Source organism: Leopardus geoffroyi, chromosome D2 (genome assembly GCF_018350155.1).
Source record: "Leopardus geoffroyi isolate Oge1 chromosome D2, O.geoffroyi_Oge1_pat1.0, whole genome shotgun sequence".
Taxonomy (NCBI): Eukaryota; Metazoa; Chordata; class Mammalia; order Carnivora; family Felidae; genus Leopardus; species Leopardus geoffroyi.
Genome location: NC_059334.1, coordinates 44,577,572 through 44,598,182, shown reverse-complemented (window position 1 = coordinate 44,598,182; position 20,611 = coordinate 44,577,572). Strand labels below are relative to the sequence as shown.

Genomic DNA, 20,611 nt, shown 5'->3' with positions numbered 1-20,611 from the left:
GGGTCTCTTTCTGGTGATACTTTGCCTTTTTCTCTCTCCTCCTATGGGAGATTTTCAGGGCTGAAGACTTGGGGGTGAGGAAGGTAGCCTGTCCTCAGAGTTGGAACCCCAAAGTTAAGGGGAGGCTTGTGAAGTCAAGAGTCTGGTAGGTATTAGGACCAAGAAGTCAATGTAGCAAGAAAGGTATTGGAACAGTTATCCAAGAACTTCAGATGTGGTCATTGTGAGCCAGTGCGGGGCTGATGATGGGGTTGCAGGTAAAGGCCAGTGGCTGGCTGCCCAGGGCCAGGTCACCCAGCTGGCTTAGATGCACTCCTAGGAATGGTCCACATAGAAGGCCCAGTGTTTGTTGGGCCATTAACTAGTTGGCATACACTCGGGCACAGGCTCATATAGTCACACACACATATATTTCTATACACTTGAAAGGAGGACATCTCTACTAATTAGTGCCCAAAAGATGAATAGGGCATAGTGAGCTCTCTTCAGGGCAGGATAAACCCTTGGCAATGAGCCCTCTAGCCTGGCCTCCAGCATTATCTGGGGGTGGTGGAGGGGCAGGAAAGGCTAACGTGCTGTTGGGATATTGAGAATCTGGGTGAGGGGATTCTTGGCTGTGCTCCTTGAGGAGCAGGTAGAAGGATACATGTATGGAATGGTGGAGGGTGTAAGGGCTAGAGGACATGCCAGGGATGGTTGTCACCACCAAGAGACTGGGATGGCTGGGGGTCCATATGTGATGTGGGAGTTGGGGGGTTTCAGCCCATCTTATGACAGAAGGTGGAGTCATAGGTTGGTCATTTAAATAATAAGAGGTTCAAAAATTGGTCATGGTGCAACAGTGACAAACATGGTTTGATGATATTTTTGAGCTCAGAGGTTTGTTTGTGCCATCGTAAAGTGAGTTGGCTACTATGGTGTGATAACCCTGGAGGACCAAGGTGTAATGTGCAATGTCAAGGGCATCAGGGGTGGCTTGTGGTGTCTACTAGGGATGCCCAAAGCTGTGAGGCTTGGTTGGGGCCAGGGATGGGTGGTCAGCACTGGTCTGGGTCATTCATGATGGCAACAGAAGTTGGCTTGTGTTAGGACTTCCAGCTGGTGAGGAGAAACCAGCATCGGGGAGCCCTTTTAGTCACTCTGTTACAACACGGTCTTGCAGAGTGTAGCTACCTGCTGAAGCGACTATTCACATCTGCTACCATACGTGCCTTCATCCCCGTGGTCCTGAGAGGCTGGAGACACTCAGGCCCTGCCTGCTGGCTCCCTTGCTGCCCCCATCACCCTTCTTTTAGCTTAGCTTCAACAAGGTCCCACAGTAGGTGGGAACATTGGCTGTGGGGGCCTCTGCCTCATAGGGCCACACTGGCAGCTCCAGGTGCCTGAGAGACCCAGAGACACCGTGTCCTCCACTTCCTGTTTCAGGTGTCTGGGCCTTCCATGTTGCCATGGCAACTCTCCTCCAATACCCCCGAAGCCAATGGGAGCTGGAATCTCTCAGTCTAAGGAGCTTCGGAGAGCAGGAGGCCTGAATGTAATTGAGTTGGAAGGGAAGCTGATTTTCAAGTGGGCTTTATTTTAAAACGTATCCTTTTGTCATTTTAAAATCTGACCTTAATAACTGCATATCCCAGTTGTTATCTGTCTGCCTGGCAGCTTATCTCTGCTAAGGAGAAGTTATCTGGAAAGCGGGGAATGGGATTTACCCTAGCAAATGTTTGTTATTCAGGCCCAGGGTGCATTCAAACAAGGTCTGGGAGGTTTCAGGATGAAGCAAGGCAAGGGGACTGGGGCAGAGTGCTTAGGCTTAGGGCAGCATTTGAAGGCAGCTCTGGGCTATGGTTCCTGGTAGAAGACAGAGCTGTGAAGGGTAGGGCTGGGAAATTGGTGTGACCTAAAAGTAAAGTTTAGGGTGGAGAGCAGATTTGAGGGTTAGGGTCCTGAAACACACAAAGGCAGAGATCATTCATTCTAAGGAAGCAGGGGCACCTCTGAGGAGCCCCCTCAACTGCATCTCTTTGGCCACACCCGATTCAGAATGGTTACAGGAGCCAATTGGGCTGACTGCTAGATGCTGTCATGTTAGAGCAGGGTCAGAGGTTTTCTGCAAAAATGGTGCTTATCTCAATATATGTATATATTCTATTCTCTCTCTCTACTTATATTTATATAAATTCTATATCTTATATATTCTGTAAGCTGTTATTATAATAAATATATCTTAATTATATATGTATACCTATATGTATATATGTATATACAAGTATATAGGTATATATAAATACGCATGTGTATATATAACTTTAAAAATAACTAGCAAACAAACAAACACGGGCACAAAAACAAAAACCAAGTAGTTTCTTTAAGATTTAAACCAAGAGGAATTGTTTAAATTAGGGAACAAATGGATGTTTTCTTAAGGTAAATACTCTGGAGGGAAATCTCAGGGAGGGTGAGTCACCCAGACGTTTTAGATTAAATGGCATCAAGAGACTGTGGATTATTCAGCCCCTTCAGAGGATGGAGGGGTAGGTGATTGCCTTTCGCTGCAGGGTGCTGGACAAATACTAATTAAATTATCTCATCCAGGAAGTGCGTTCTTGTTGAGGGAGTGCTGGATGGCAAAATCAAAGGTCTATGTCACGAGCCTGCTGTGTAACTCCCGGCAAAATATCAGTCATCTCTGTGTTCGGCTTGGAGCTGTCTGGCATGGGTGATCACCAAGCAACCCCATGGGGAGCAGGCTTTGCTGGAAAGTCACGTCAGGCTCCCATAGGACTTGGCCTGGCATTTTACCTGGAGGTGCATGCTTGTTACTATCAGAGCTCCACAGTTTCTACTTGGCTTTCTCTTTGTTCGGACAGAAATCTGCAAAGGAGAGTCCCACGGGCTTACTCAGGCAAATGTCCTTAGCTTATGACATGAACTGGGTGGGATTGTTGGAAACCACCTGTCAGGAAGTTACCAAAGGTTGGGGTATGGAAAGTTGTTTAGCATAGGACAGGAGGGAACAGAGCAGGGACCATTGAACACCTACTGTGAACATAGGTGCCTTACACATATGTTGTCTCACTGACTTGGGGGCCTTTGTGTCACTCCTGGATCTGCTTCTCCTGAGTTTTTGCAGCCACTTCCCTTCTCTGAACCTTCATTTTCTCAGATGGGAGGTGCAGATAATACAGGTCTCCTGGTCGAATCAGGGGGTCAGTTGGTGTAATGACCCTGATGCAGCGCTGGGCAGTGAGTACTCTCCTGTGTGGTGTGGGCCATCAGCCTCTGGCAGGTGGGGCCACACCCCATCTCTGAGCATTCTATCCCAGACCCCAAAAGAGCAGACACTTCTAGGCAGGCTTAGAACATGGCCTTCCATGGGGTGCCTGGGTGGCTCAGTTGGTTAAGCATCTGACTCTTGGTCTCGGTTTGGGTCATACTCCCACGGTTCATGGGATCAAGCCCTATGTCAGACTCTGTGCAGACAGTGTGGAGCCTGCATGGCATCTCTCTTTCCCTTGCTCTCTGCCCCTCCCCCACTCATGTTGTCTCTGTCTCTCTCAAAATAAATGAACTTAAAAAAAAGAACGTGGCCTTCCACCTTGAAGCTCCCTGGGCTGTACCCAAAGCCTGAGGCCAGAGACAGGAGGAGGGCTCTGTGTGACCGGCACTGACCGTTCCCCCTTCCATGCATGGGACCAGATATCCACTCCTTATATAAAGACCATGAGGGAGAGTGTGCTGGGAACTTGGCCTCTGATGAAATTTTGTTTTTAGAACTGTTTTGGTGTGATTAAAGGAAGAAGGAAAACGTGGGTGTCTTTTTTTCCCCACAAGTATGACACAAGCTACAGCCTTGCAGAAACATTTTTCTGTGACATGATTGCTGAGCATCTCCACCCTTTTCCATCCCAATGATACTGATGTGGGGGACACATTTCCTTCCACTAACACAAGAGTCCCTGCTGCAGTGACACCCTAGGGAAACTGCCAGCTGCCCGAAGGCCCTTTGAACTTCATTTCCCATGGGCGCTATCCACCTGATTCACTGGCTTCGTGGAGGCTGGCCTGTCTCCTTGGCCAGGAGGGTGGGAAGGTGGGCAGAAAGCATCAGGAAAGCCTATGAGTTTGCTCTATGTGTTGGCATTCCAGGACAAAGAATACTCTGGTGTGATGAGAGAGAACGGGCTGTTTCTGTTCCTTGTGACAGAGAGCCAAAAGACTGAGAAAGAATTTAGTCCAGTGTTTTCAAGCTTTACTTTAGTCCTAGAAAATCTGTTCCAGCAGAATCTTCTTGGAACCCAAATACATTAAATAGTTGTAGAAGCAGACATGGAGTGGTTGCCATAGATAGGGAATTGGGGTAGGGGACCCTGAGCTCCCCTGCCCCATCTTTCCCATCCCCAGTATCTCTGTGGTTTTTTGAGCAGCTCCTCTTGGGAAACTGAGGCCCAGAGACTGGAAAGACTCAGTTATGTAGCACCAGCAATCATGTGACTGTGCTGGGGCTGGAGGGCAGATTACCTGAGGGTGATTGTAGCAGAGGACCTGGGGCATTTTTTCTGAACTCAGGACAATGCGGTTCCATGACCCCCTCACTCTACTTTCCACCCCATCCTCCTGTCACCCCACCCTACCCACCACCTCCAGAGCCAGCATTAGGGCCTCAGAGCCGTTTCCTGTTGGTCTAGAGCCTGCTGAAGTTCCACCAATGCCTTTGGCTCAGCCTCCTCATTCCAGTAATTACCCGAGGAACTAGGAGGCCTTCATTCTCCTTTAACCAGTTTAAGATGCTTCTTCCGTTTTCTCTGTCAATTTCCATTCTTCATGAAAGCTGGCTTTGGACAGGAATCAAATGCCCTCCTTGATATCATGTCCCTGGGAGGGTCCGTGACTGCTGATAATTCAGAGTCATAATTGCTCATCATGTAGTGATCGCCATGCCTTAGGACCCCAGCCCTCCAGGGGTTTGAACATGCATCATTAACATTCTTGCCCAGGTCTGCCACACTGTGTTAACAAATCGTCCCACATTCTCAGGGTTCAGAAGTTCTAAGCAGTGAGGCCAGGTGGAAGAGGCAGCAGCCAGTAGACAGGATAGCTCTAGTGATGAAGTAGAGACTGCCTCTTAGGGCACAGGTGGAATCCTTTACCCGGCGGCTCCAGCAGCTGGTACCAGGAGCTACGTCGTAGATTGAGCAGTGAGGAAAGAGAGATGGGCAGTGGTGGGGCTGGGAGAATCCAGCCAGAGTATTGTGCAGTGTGTCTATGAAGCTGCTCTGATAGAGGCTCCCAGCTGTGCACAGTGAGTCACAGAAGAGAAATAAACTTCAGTCTCATCATGGATTAGCATTCTTGCAGCATATTTCCCGAGTAAAATGTCAAGCGTTCCGAACCCTTGTGCAGAACCACTTTTGATAGAGCTGAGAACCAAAACAAACCCTGCAGCTTGATCCGAGTAAAGGGATAAGGAAAAGATACAATTAAGTATTTCATTTTAAGTACATGTATCACTTCATTTTGAAGATAGCATCAATACATGCTCATTTAGGGTAGAATGATTAGAAAATACAGATAAATGAAAAGAAGAATATAAAAGTCAGCCATGATCTCTGAATCGAGGAATAAATACTGTTAGCATTTCTGGTGCTTTTGCCTTCTTTTTTCTTTTTTTTTCTTTTTTTTCCCTTGCTCTGTTCATAGTGATAGAGAAAGTGATATGTATATTGATCAAATTGCTGTTTATTGTACATACATTTTATATCCTGACTTTTCCACTTCATGCTACATTGGAAGCATTTTCTCATTGCTTTCACTCTTCTTTACTATGATTTTTAATGGAAACACATTTCTCAGCTTACAAGGAGCCATCACTTATTTCGTCTTCCTATACGGTGAATGTTTAGGCATTTATATCATAATACTATGGAATAATGTTGGAATGGACTTCCAAAATATATGCAATTTTATTGCATCTATATTTATGTCCTTCTACTTCTTAAGGAGGGGAATTACCAAACCAAGGACAATAATTTTTTAAAGTTCTTTATATAGTTGATACCTATTTTCAAATTGATTATAGAAAGATTTAATAATTTTTACATCCACTAGTAGTATATGGAAGTTTCTGTTGGATCCTATGCTTAAAACATTGAGTGATATATTAAACATTTTTGCCAATTTGATAGCAGCATGTAAAAATAATGTTGATAAATTTCCATTTCTTGTGGAATTGTGCACTTAAAAATATAGTCATTGGTCAGTTGTATTTCATATTTTGTAAATTACACCTTAGATCCTTTGTTCTTTTATATTGGGGATGAAGTTTTTCTTGTCAGTTCCTATAACCAGTCTTTCAGAAGGGAATTGATAGTTATTTGTGTCAAATATTTTCTTCCCATTAACTGTTTGCCTCTGAAGAAAATAATTTCACATAGAGACACTTAACAGTTTATGTATTTGTATTTTTTAGAAAGTCGTACCCAATTCACAGAGTAGATACTATTCACCCATACTTTCTTCTAGTATTTTTACAGTTTGATTTTATTTCCGTGTAATCTGCCATCTACTTGGGATTGATTTGGGATAAATTGTGATGTGATGACCTAACTTTTACGTTATTCAGTATTGGTTCCTACTATTCAGGAATCCTTCCTTTCCCTATTGACTTGAACATCACATTTATCATGTGCTCTGCTAAGTTTGCCATATCTCACCATTGACTTTTAAAACATTCTTAGACTCTTTTCTCCCTTTTTCCCCCTCTCAGGTTCAATATAATTAATCTTTGTATACTTTTAGAATGCACTTGTCTGCAGGTAACAGAATGCTCATCTCCTGTGGATTAAACAATAAGGAAGACTTATTATCTCACATAGAAAGAGGCCTGGTGCTAGGGTAGCTCCAGAGTTGGCCAAGGCAGACGTTCTGTGCCCAGATCAAAGGCTTGGGTCTTTTTCATCTTTCTACTTGCCTGTCCCCAGGGTGTAGTCTGAGCTCTCTTCATAATTTCAGGATGGCTGTGGTAGTTCCAGCTGTCATACCCAGGGAGACAGTAGCAAGTGGAAGAAGAGGGTCATTTTTTTGTGTGTGTTGTTTCCTTTTATAAATGAGGAAACCTCTCCCAGGAGTTGAGCCTGGCTACCCATTTTTATACAGTGATGGTTTTGCTTTTTTGTTATTGCTGTTGAGATTTTCCACCTACATGGATATGTGACATTGACCTATAGTTTCCCTCTCAGATGCTTGTGTTCAACTTGTGTTAGGCTTGTACTCCCTGCATAACATGGGTAGAGAATCGTTCACTCTTTTGCACTTAGAGGGACAGAGCTCTGTAAAGTTGGAAAACATTTAACTCCTAAAGTTACCTGGGCTGGTTGTTGGTCTTAGAGCTATTACTCTGATGTTTTGGAAATTCTCTTTCCTGATTTCTACATTTCTTTGAGTAATTTTTAGTAGTCTACTTTACAGAAAATCTTGTATAACACTGGTGTTTTCAAATTCATTACTAAAACTCTGTATAATATTTGCAATAATTTAGAAAGTATCTATATGTTGAAATATTTCTGTTTTCATTGCTACTGTTGTGTATTTGTGTTGTCTCCCTTTATTTCTCGGTTAGGCTAGACAGAATTTCTTTATTGATCTTTTTCAAAGAACTAGATCTAATTTGTTTAATCAATTTTGTTGTATTTTATGTTTCTCTAATTAATTGATTTGTTTTTCTTCGCGTCTCCCTGCTGCCTAGTGTTTGTCTTATTGTTGATTTTTGAACTTATTCCATGAGGTATCAGATAATTTGTTCTTTCCTGTTTTGGAATGCATTCTATTTTATTCTGAATATAATTGTGGCTGAGTCTTAGTCGTTTTCCTAATGTAAACTGACATGTAACACCCGTATAGCAAAGTGCCTAAATCATGAGTAAATCACAGTGTGTTTTCAAAAAGTGAACATGCTCATGCATGTCTACATCCCCATCAAGAAACAGAACATCGTCAGTGACTACAGCATAACCCTTGTGCCTCCTTCTTGTCGCTACACCCACCAGCGGAAATACTATTGACATCTAATGCACACACTCCATACTCTTTTGTAACTGCCTTCTTTTGCTCAATGTCACGTTTGTGAGTTTCATTATTATTATTGTATGTACTTTTAGTTTATTCATTCTTACTGTATTTTAAAATGTAGGTTTTGGGGCACCTGAGTGGCTCAGTCGGTTAAATATCTGACTTCAGCTCAGGTCATGATCTCGCAGTTCATGAGTTCGAGCCCCGCATCAGGGTCTGTGCTGACAGCTCGGAGCCTGGAGCCTGCTTCAGATTCTGTGTCTCCCTCTCTCTCTGCCCCTCTCCTGTTCACACTCTGTCTCTGTCTCTCGAAAATGAATAAACATTAAAAAAAATTTTTTTAATGTAGGTTTTATTGTTAATCAAGTATGGTGAGGACACCAGATCAGGAGATGCCTACCGTTGAAATGATAGTTAACAGTTCCCTGGAGGTGGCCAAATGTCACACCACACAGGGCTACAAAGGGAAGTGCCAGAGTCAGTCAGGAGGCAAAGGCCATGGGGGAAAATGTGGACAAGAGCCTTTATGGTGGTTTTTGCAGGAATAGTGAGACAGGGTAAGCAGAGTCAGTATTGGGTTTGAAATGACATTAGTTTCAACAGGCTCTGGGATGTAGGGGCTGCTCTGAGTTGTCTGATATTTCACCCTAGGATGAGGGCAAAGGAATTAGCCCAGAGTGAAAATGCTCCATAAAGCAGGTGATCGGGGGTGGTGAGACAGGCTCTGGATTGGTTAGTTTGCATATGAAAGGCACCCCTGCAAGAGAGTCATTTACTGTCACTGGGAATTGGCTAGTCCTAGAAGGGGTGGTCTCTCTAAGGATTAGCAGGACCCTGGATAGCAAAGCATCAGAAACACAGAAAATAAAAAGACATAATTAATATATATTGATGTATAATATACCTTTTGTGACTATTTCATACTTTATTCTGTAGTTGAAGGCACTTGAGCTGTTTCCAGATTTTTCTATTACCAACAATCCCACTTTAAATATTCTTAGATGCATGTTTTTGGGGAACATACATTCTTAGGTGCATGGTTTTGTCTTTAGATGCATTATATATGTCTTTCTGTTGGGTATATATACCTGAGCATGGAATTACTAGGTCAGAAAGTATGTGTGTGATTAACAAATACTGCTAAACACTTTTCTAAAATGCTTGTTACCGGCTTACATACCTATGGATTTTTCCTAAGAGCGTCATCTGTCCTTCACTCACCCTCAGTGAACTAACTTGGATTGTTAGTCCTTCACATGTTAGCCATTCTGCTGGGTAGGTAATGGTTTCGCACTGGGGTTACTTCATTTCCATGATGATTAATGATGTTGAGCTTCTTTTCAAGTGTTTATTGGTCATTTGGAGATCTCCTTCGTGAGATGCCTGTTCAGGTCTTTCATGCATTTTTTTTAAAAACTTGGTTTTCAGCCTTTTTCTTAGTGATTTGTAGGTGAACTAGATATGTTGTCCTTTATATGTATTGGAATTGTTTTCTCACATGCTGTGCCTTGCCTCTTTAATGCTCTTAATGACATCTTTTAATGAGCAGAAATTCTGAATTTTAATGTGTTTTCATTTATCTAGTTGACTATTTTTTTCCCTATTTGTTTACTACATTTGCTCTGCTGTTTAAAAGATGTATACCTATTTAAGAACATGAAACTGTCATCCTATATTTTCTTCTAAATGTTTTGTTTTACACTTCTCCTTTGTATCTCCATTACATCTGGAATCAGTCTCTGTGTATGGTGTGTTTTGGAGGCAAGATATATTAAAAAAATTATGTCAGCCTGATGCAGGGCTCAGTCTCACAAACCATAAGATCATGACGTGGGCCAAAGTCAAGAGTTGGATGCTCAGTCAACTGAGCCACCCAGGCACCCCACAAAAATCTGGGATTTTCAGTGAGATTGCATGGACTCTGGATCACCTTAGAGAGTTACCATCTTACAAATATTGAGTGAGTGATCCAGTTCGTGAACATACTATACCCCTCAATTTATTTAGAGTTTTAATTTCCCTCAGGAAAGTTTTGTAGTTTTGTACTATAGAGATCTTGAATAATTTTTGTTTGATCCCCACCCCATATTAATATTTGTGATTGTATTGTAGATAGTATATAATCAAACTTATTTTTCTACTTGTTTGTTGTGTGTATATAGATATTGGTTTTGTATATTAAACTTGCTTCTAGTGAAGTATTCACTGATTTATTCCAATAGTTTACTTATAGATTCTTAAGATTTTGTGTATACATAGTCACATCATATATGAAAAATGAGAATTTTATTTTTTCTTTCCCATTTTTATAGCTTTATAGCTTTCCTTCCTGTTACCTTATCACACTACTTAGGGTCTTTAATTCAAGTTGAATAAATGTAGGGATAGTGGGCATTCTTATCCTGTTCTTGGTCTCAGAGGACAGCTTTTTATAATGCACAATTTTACATTATATTTGCTGCATATTTTTAGTAGGTGTTTGTTTTAAGATTGAGAAAATTCCCCTGAGTTTCTGGTTTGCTAACAGTTTTATCAAGAAAGGAGTATTAAGATGCACCTGGTTGGCTCAGTTGGTTAGGCACCCGACCTCAGCTCAGGTCATGATCTCATGGTCCATGAGTTTGAGCCCCGCGTCGTGCTCTGTGCTGTCAGTTCGGAGCCTGGAGCCTGTTTCAGATTCTGTGTTTCCCTCTCTCTCTGCCCCTCCCCCACTCACCCTCTGTCTCTCTCTGTGAAAAAATGAATAAGCGTTAAAAAAATAAAAAAAAAAGAAAGGTATTAATTCAGTCAAAGGCTCTTTTACATCTACTAAGATAATTATAAAGTTTATATTTTCCTTTTTCCTATAAATATAGTAAATCACATAGATTTTTTTCCCTTTTGGATGCTGTTTATGATTTTTCTTTTTCTATATCAATCCTATACCTTGCTGTTTGGATTATTATTATTTTATAATGTTCATATTTTATAGTATGTTCCAATATTTGGAAAGTTTGGTACCTTCTGATTTCTCATTCTTCTCAGAATATTCTTCTTTAAATTAAACTTTTATTTTGAGATTAACATAATTAGCATTCAATTATAAGAAATAATAGAGAAATATAGAGATCAAGTGTACCCTTTATTAAGTTTCTCCCAGTGGTAACATATTGTAATACTCATGTACAGCAAAGCAACCATGATATTGACATTGATACAGTTCATGAATTGGATTCAGTTTCAGACTTTCTCAGTTTCATTTGTACGTGTGCGCACCCGCGCGCATGTGACAGTCTACTCATATCAGCATTTTGTCATTTCAAGTGATGTCTGGAAATCTTCCTTTCATTTACATCCCTTCTCCCTTCTTCACTTTCAAATATCATTGTTTTGAGTAGCAGAGGGTGTTATAATTTATGTTTTAATCATCAAATATGGTTCATAAAACTTAGGAAGAGGACGGTCTATGGTATGTATATACTCATTTCTGCTCTTTTTGCTGTTCTTTTTTGTATTTCTGATGCTCCAAGAATTATTTTATCCTTTCCTTTTTGTTTAATAAATGTCCTTTGGCAATCTTAAGGGTCTGCTAGCTGCACATTCTTTTAGTTTCCTTCATATGATCATGTCTTTATTTCTTCTTCATCCCTGAAGGATAGTTTTGCCAGATACAGAATTTGTGGTTGAGAGTTCTTATTTTTCATCTGGAGAAGTGATACGTGGCGAAGTGTTGTACCATTTTCTACTAGTCTCCATCGTTTCAGAGGAGAATGCACTGTCATTGAAATTGGTTTTCTTCTAGATAGTTTCTCTCTAGATGCTTTAAAGATTTTTTTTTTTCATCTTTGATTTTCAGAAGTCTTCTTATGAGGTGTCTTGATGTGGATTTCTTTGAATTTATCCTGTTTGCCTTCCTATGTTCTTGAGGCTGTAGGTTTATATGTCTTATATGAAATTCAGGAAATTGCTAACAATACTCTTTCTTTCTCTTTTTGTTTTTCTCCTTCCAGGATTTCAGTGGAATGAAGGTTAGGTCTTTTGTCCCTCAAGTCCCTAGCTGAGGTCCTATTCATCTCTTTTTCAGTCTATTTTCTCTCTGCCACTCATGTTGGATAAATTTCGTTGCTCTGTTCTCCAATTGCCAATTCTATATCCTGCCATTTAAATTCTATGATTGATTCCACCCAGTGAGTTTTTAAATTTTTGTTATTGTATTTTTTCAGTTGCATGACTTCCATTTTGTTCTGTTTTATACTCCCTTTACTGAGATTTTCTACTTTTTTTTCCATTTGTTTCAAAAGACTTTGTAATTGCATGTTGCAACATTTTTATGGTGACCTTTAAAATCCTTATCAGATAATTCAAACATCTGATCATCTTGGTCTTAGCATTGGTTGATTGTCTTTTCTCATCCAAATTGATATCTGGCTGGTTCTTGGTATGATGGGTAATTTTTTTTTTTTTACTGTATTCCGAACATTGTGGTAATTTTCTTAGGAGGCTGTGTTCTATTTAAATCTTTTATTTTAGTAGGGAGTTACCCTCTTTAGTTTTAGCACATAAGTCTGTCCTACTTTTGTCTGCTGTGTTTCCAATGACTACTTAATTTTAAGAGCTGATGTTATTTTGGTTGGCTTAGTTTATCTGGTGCTTTGGGGGTTTCTGTTGTTCCCTCTTCAGGCTTCCTGAGAGAGTGAATGCGTTTTCTCTAGGATGGGTCACTTGCTACCTCTTGTTAAAGGAAGGGAGTCTCTGGCCTATGAAGGTGAAGACCACTTCCCAAGCCTGGGCATTTGTGGTCAGATCACCCTGCCTCTGGGGAATAGAGGGTACTTCCCTGGCTGAGCCCTGATTATGGCAGGATTCACCCTGTTAATGCTACCTGGTGACTGTCAGTGAGATGGGGATTCTCAGACCTATGGAGACAATGAGGCCTAGTGGATTGGGCACTTGTAGTGGTGGAATCACCCCTGTTGGTGACTGCCCAACTGCCCAGGTGTCTCATGATGGGTCACCAGAGACTCAGGCTGATGTGGAAGGGAAGCATTTCATAGGCTGGGCCATTTGTTGCTGGAGAAGCTCCTGAGGGATTTCCCAGGCCAGTGCTTCTGGGCTGGGCTGACTGAGGAAGAATTAGCCTCCTCGGGCTAGATTGGAAGTTCCCAATTCCAGGCCTGAGATGTTTTCTTCTGGTGATTGGGGACCATAAGACACTCTGCCACTGTGTGCTTCCAGTCCTAAGGTCCCTGACCCATTTGCTGTCTGCTTCCTATCTCTCAAAGGTCTCCTTTGGTTGCCTCTTACATAATGTCCAGGGCTTTTAGTTGTATTTATTTTACTATGATTTGTTATTTTTTTCAATGGCTTCTTGATATGTTTGGTTACATAACTTAATTTTGTTTTTCTTCTTTTCTTTTAAAGCTATTAATCCCCTTCTCAGTACAGTACAATTCTCGACTTTTGATTGATGCTATTTTGTCTGTTTACATTCCAAGTAATGGCTAATCTGTTTGGGTTTATGGTCATCATTTTCTTATTCATTTTCTGTTTGATCCACATACTTCATATTCTTCGTTTTCTCTTCCTTTTTTGCCTTGAGTGGTTTGTTTTTAAAATATTATTTTCTCTTTCATAACTGTTGATCTGCATGTATTTTAAAACCCTACAAGCTATTACTATTCAGTTTGTACAACGAATATTTTTGTGTCATACACCCACAAGTGCTCCCTCCATTTTCTGGAAAAGATTGTATAAAGTAGCCATTATTTCTTCCTGAAGTGTTGGGTAGATTTCATCAATGGAATCATCTATGCCTGAAATTTTCTTTTTTGAAAGGTTTTTAATTATAAATTTTATTCATTTAATATATATTTGGGATATTCTGGTTATCTATTTCTTCATAAGGGATTATGATAGTTTATGTCTTTTAAGGAACTGGTCCTTAATCATATAAGTTGTTTAATTTATGAGCATATAATTATTTATAATATTTCCTTATTACTTTTTATTTTATTTTATTTTATTTTATTTTATTTTATGTAACAAATTTTTAAATGTTTTATTTATTTTTGAGACAGAGACAGAGTGAATGGAAGAGGGACAGAGAGAAAGAAGGAGACACAGAATCCAAAGCAGGCTCCAGGCTCTGAGCTGTTGGCACAGAGCCCGACATGGGGCTTGAACTCACGAGCCATGAGATCATGACCTGAGCCAAAGTCAGATGCTCAACTGACTGAGCCACCCAAGCACCCCATATTTCCTTATCATTTTAAAGTCTGTAGTGATGTCTCATTTTCACTGGGGATATTGGTGATTTGTGTCATTATTTCTTGGTCAGTCTTACTAGTTTTATCAGTCTTATTGATTTTTTCAAAAGCCAGCTTTTGATTTCATTGATTTTTCTCTGTTGTTCTTCTGTTTTCAAATTCAATGATTGCTTCTCTTTTTTTTTTTTTTTTTTTAATTTTTTTTTTTTTTCCAACGTTTATTTATTTTTGGGACAGAGAGAGTCAGAGCATGAACGGGGGAGGGGCAGAGAGAGAGGGAGACACAGAATCGGAAACAGGCTCCAGGCTCTGAGCCATCAGCCCAGAGCCCGACGCGGGGCTCGAACTCATGGACCGCGAGATCGTGACCTGGCTGAAGTCGGACGCTTAACCGACTGCGCCACCCAGGCGCCCCACTTCTCTTAACTTTATTATTCCCCTTCTTTTTTGTTTTTTTGGGTTTAATTTGCTCTTTTTTTTTCTCTAATTAAGGATGGAAACAGGTTACTAATTTTGTATCTTTAGTCTTTCTCTAATGTAAGCTTTAAAAGCTACGCATTTCCCCATAAGCAGTGCTTTGGCTACATTCCATAAAACTTAATAAGTTTTGCCATTATCCACCTATTTACTTTCAATCTGTCTAGCATTTATGTTTAAGTTATGACTTCTATAGGGAGCTCATAGTAAGGTGCTCCTTTTTGTCCACCCTGTCAATATCTGTTCAGACCATTACCATCTTAGCTAATTATCGATAGAGTTGCATTTATATCTACAATTTTGTTATTTGTTTTATTTTCTTTTTATGTTGGTATTTTGTGCCCCCTTTCTTGCTTTCTTTTGGATTACATATTTGAATATTCTTAATGTTCCATTTTAGTTTATTTATTTCATTTTGGGTCTTATCTCTTTGTACCAATATTTAAGGGCCTTATTTAGGGATCTATCATTATATATCTATATTTCTGTATCTATATTTATCTGTATTTCACAGTTTACTTAGAGTTAATATTACACTATGTTACATAAAATGTAGAAACCTTGTAACATATAGGTTCCTATAATTCTCTCAGCTTATCTCTAATTTATTATGTGTTATAGGAGTTATATATATCTACATACATTGGAAACCCAAGGTATACAATATAATGATTTTTTTTTAATTTCAGCAGTCATACTTGTTTAAAAGTACTTCCGGTGGGGGAAAAAATCTTTAAATATTTACCATTTATTTTTTATTCATCTTTTACCCTGGGAGATCCACGTTTCCCTTTGAAATTGTTTTTCTTTAGCCTGTAACAATTCCTTTAGCATTATTTGTAGTGCAGGTCTTCTAGCAAAAAATTCTCCTAGTTTCTCTTTTTCTGAGAAGATCTTAATTCTTTTTTCTTGGAGGATATTTTAACTTGGTATAGAATTCTAAGTTGACAGCTTTTTATCCTGACCTCTATATTCTCTGCAAGACACCCACGGTCATCCCAAACCTGGTTCCCCTGTATGTAACGTGTTGTTTTCCTCAGCTGCAAAATTTTTTGCCTTTGGTTTTCAGCAACTTGATTAAGATGTATTGTGTATATGCTTTTGGGAGTTCATTGAATGTCTTGAATTCATAAATGTATAGCTTTTACCAATACTGGGAAAATTTCTGTAATTATTACTTTAAATGTCGTGTGTGTGCGTGTGTGTGTGTATGTATGTGTCTGTGTGAAAACCTTTTTCTTTTCTTCTGGGGTTCTAATGGTACATATATCAATATTAATATTGTCCAATAGGTTCTCAGGCTCTCTCATTCTTAACCTTTTCTGCCCCTATTTGTTTCTTCAGATTGGATAATTTTTGTTTGTTCTATGTTCAGGCTCACTGAATGTAGAGCAATGACAGGTTTCCATGCTACCTTTAGGTACCATTGCTATCACCAACACCACCATGTTGATCATAATAAGAGCCCCCTAAAGGGTAAAATGGAGCAAGAACGGGGAGTGGGGTTTATATGTGTATATATATTATATATATACATATATGTATTATATATACATGCATATGCATATATGTGCAATTAAGTAATACATATATCTCTATCTGTGTCTAGTCCATCTCTTTGTCTGTGTCAAGAGAGAGAGAGAGAGGAAGCTCGTCTGCATGCAGTTTGCTTCTCTAACTTTGGATGCCCTTCCACATCCTGCCTACATTTTTTGTCACCTGTTAGAGTCCTCAAGTGATTGTTTTTTGCATTTTGCCCAGAAATTAGAGGTCCATCAAGCAGGAGCTATGGGCTAGAGTAGATTTATGCCAACATGGACTAGCTAGAACTCCAGTCATAGGTCTTTTAAATAAATTAAGAGAAGAAAATAACTAATAAAAGTGCTCATAATTTGCTATCTACAAGAGGGTTTCTGCAACCATTTTATTTCATGGCCATTATCACAAGGTACCCTCATCATCATTTTTTTTTGAAGTATATTTTCTCCAGGTATCAAAATCAGGTTTCCTGTTATTTTAAAAAATACTTTACAAATATAATTTCATTAGTCTTTTATCTACATAAATTTTATTTTGAAAAGTCAGTCACCATTCTTACTGTTGCACCTTTCCATGGAGTATGTGTGTGTGTGTGTGTGTGTGTGTGTACAATTTTTTAAGCTGCTTTTAAGATTTTCTCCATCTTTGATTTTCAGAAGTTTGAGTATAATGTGTCTAGGAAGATATAGTGTTTTCCCCTTTATCCCGCTATATTCAATGGTTTGATGTATTTCATTAGATTTGAGAACTTCTCAGCTATTATTTCTTTAAATGTTGCTTATGACAGCTTCTCTCTTTTTTTCAGACAATTAAACATTTATTAGATATGTTTAACAGGAACTTATGTCTTTTGTACTGTATTTCCCCCTTTTTTTTCACTCTCTGAGCTTTATTTGAATATCAGGTATAAACATGTCTTTGAGTTAACTAGCCCCATCTTCTCTTGGGACCAGTTTTTACACTGATTCAGTGAATATCTAATTTTACATTTTTATTTTACAGTTCTTGACTGTCTTTATAATTCTTTTTTTATGGATTCAGATTACCTGTATAAAAATTACAACTAGCCAGACTCTTTCTCATTTCTTCTGTTTATCTTAACATATAGACATGACCTAGATGTACTATTTATGTTCAGATCTTGGTATGTTAGCTCCAGTATTCATCTACTAAAGATTTGGTTTTTTTTGATTATTGGTTACTCTTTTTTAAACACTTATAGTAGTAATTTTTGTTTTATCTTTGACAGTATGGGATTTATGTTGTAGGATCTGGCTTATATTGTGTTTCTCTGATGGTTATGAAATGCTGTACTTGAAGACATCTGAGTAACATACTATCTTAGTACTATTGAGATTAGTTTTAGAATTTGTTATAATGATTCTATTGTAGTCTTTCCCTCACTCTTAGAACTGGATTCTTAGACTTAGAACATGGCCTCCTGTGGTCTCAGTTGAAAGTGATTGGTATTCATCAAGATATTTAAACTCAAGTTTTTAGCCTATGGTTTAACATGTCTCTACTATTCTGTGTCCTCGGAGGTATCTGCTCATTTCTCCATTCTCCCAGTGCATCAATCACATCCTCGTAGATTCTTTGCAAGCTGGATTCATACCTTAGGAGTCATCTACGAACATGTGCATAATTTATACAGAGGTATTTTGTACTTTGTCACTTCAGCTTCTTCCCTTTCTTAACATCCTTCAGAATTTTGTTTCACCTCAGCACTACAAAGTGTTCTCTTCACCTAGTGAGATTGCCATCCCATGCCCTTGTTTGATTTCCATGCAAAATGGATGGAAAAAGTTCTTCAGGTAAGAAGATCTAGTGTGAATATCAGGCTCGTCTCATGTTTTGTTTTTGTTTTTTTTTTTTCATTATCTCAAACGCAGTCTTGTATTGGTTGGTATATAAAGGCCTGAAAATGGTTATTTTATGCATTTGAATAAGTTTCATGGTAGTTTACTTTACTTATTTTTATGATTTTTCACATATTTATTTGTGCCCCGCACCCTAGCTTGATGCATTGTTTAAATAGTTTTGAACTTTCAAATAAGGGTATGATGTTATAATATTCTCTTGGTACTTAACTTTTAAATTAACATTATGTTAATGAAGTTTGTTACATGTAGACAAGTTGTTTAATGTTTACAAATGTATAATGTTTTATTTTCGGAGTATATGATTTATTTATCTATTTGCCTGGACATAGACACTTGATTTATTTCAGTTGTTTTTTTCATTGTTAATAAACCTCCTTGTTCTGAACATTATTTGGCATACATGTGGTTATGTACAAGAGTTTCCCTTGACTGTGTACAGACATGGAATTGCTGGGTTGTGAATAATTAACTAAAAAATCAACTTATGATAGTGGTTTGTTTTCCAAAGTGGCTGTATTAATTTACACTGCCAGCAGTATATATGATACCCCGTTGCCCTGCATCTTCTGAACCCTGACTATATCTTGGACTTCTTATTTTTGCCGGTCAAGACCGTGTACAGCTGTTATCATGTTTCCATCTTGATCTGCATTTTTCTGATCACCGTGAAGATTGAGTGTCTCTTCACATGTTTATTTAGTGCACATTTTTCCTGTTAACGTTCACTTCTCATTTTTTTCTGTTTATTATTGATTATTGGATTATTTCTGATTTTCTCACTGGTTACTGGGAGTTCTTCAGTTCATCTGTTCCTGGAACTTATGCCTTTTTGGCTTTAAGTCATGCAGCTATCATCTGTCTTTAGTATCATGGTTTTTTTTTTCTTCCATATCTTTATGGTGTCTTTAAAATAATACATTCTTGGGGTGCCTGGGTGGCTCAGTCGGTTGAGCCTCCAACTTCAGCTTAGGTCACGATCTCATGGTTCATGGGTTCAAGACCCGCGAGGGCTCTGTGCTGGAGCCTGCTTCGGATTCTGTGTCTCCTCTCTCTCTCCCCTTCCCCCACTTCCACTCTGTGTCTCTCTCTCTCTTTCTCTCTCAAAAATAAACTTTAAAAAATTGTTTTAAATAATTCATTCTTAAAAATAAATAAAATAAATTCTTAATAAAGCAAGGCTGATTTCTCTTTACTTTTAAAATTAGTATTTTTTGTCTAAATCTCAGGTAAAAAGATGTTTTCTTATATTTTCTAGTAAAAGTTCGAAAATTAAAAAAAAAATTTTTCTTTTTTTTTTTTCAACGTTTATTTATTTTTTTGGGGACAGAGAGAGACAGAGCATGAACGGGGGAGGGGCAGAGAGAGAGAGGGAGACACAGAATCGGAAACAGGCTCCAGGCTCTGAGCCGTCAGCCCAGAGCCCGACGCGGGGCTCGAACTCACGGACCGCGAGATCGTGACCTGGCTGAAGTCGGACGCTTAACCGACTGCACCACCCAGGCGCCCCTAAAAAAATTTTTCAATGTTTATTTGAGAGAGAGTGAAAGAGCATGAGCACATGCACGCACACCTACACATGTGAGCAGGGGAGGGGCAGAGAGAGAATCCCAAGCAGGCTCCATTCTATCAGCCCACAGCCCTACATGGGGCTCCATCCCATGAACCTTGAGAACATGACCCAGCCAATGACGATTCTGATATTTAACTGACTGAGCCACCCAGGCACCCCTCTAGTAAAAGCTTTTAAAATAAATTTTGTTGAGATATAATTTGCAGACAATAAAATGTATGCATTTTAACTGCACACTTAGATGAGTAATAGTAAATGTGTTCATCTGGAGAATCACTACTCTATTTAAGGTGTAGAACATTTCCATACTCCTTTGAATTCAGTGCCCATCTACATTATACACAAGTGATGATCTCCTATCTGTCATTACAGATTAGTTTTATCTATTTTTGGAATATGTAAGTAAAGTGCATAGTCCTCTTTCCTATCAACTTTCTTTACTTAGCCTGATGTTTGTGAGTCTTTCTGCGTTGTTTTGTATGTGAGTAGTTTGTTCCTTTTTATTGATGAATTGTATTCCATTACATGAATAGAAGCACAATTTTATGGACATTTGGATTCTTTTCAATTCTGGATCATGAATAAAGCCACTAAGAACATTCACATACAATTTGTGATGTGGATGTGAACGTAACGCCTTTATTTCTCTTGGGTAAATATCTAGGGGTATGGCACTTGTGTGTGTCTAGCTTTCTGAGAAACTACCAAACTGTTTTCCAGATTGACTATACCATTTTGCAATGTCACCAGCAATGTGTGAAAGGTCTAGTTGTTCCACATTCTGCCAAAACTTGGTATGGCTACTAAATTTGTATCATTTTTTATCATATAGGAGT

At 39.1% G+C, this 20,611-nt stretch overlaps 1 protein-coding gene across 5 annotated transcripts in view; it reads left to right on the top strand.

The window, feature by feature from the left end:
* The window catches only part of GRID1 (glutamate ionotropic receptor delta type subunit 1), a 701,884-nt gene that overhangs the window by 489,081 nt on the left and 192,192 nt on the right, over positions 1 to 20,611 (top strand). The gene's annotated exons all lie outside the window — the stretch shown is intronic.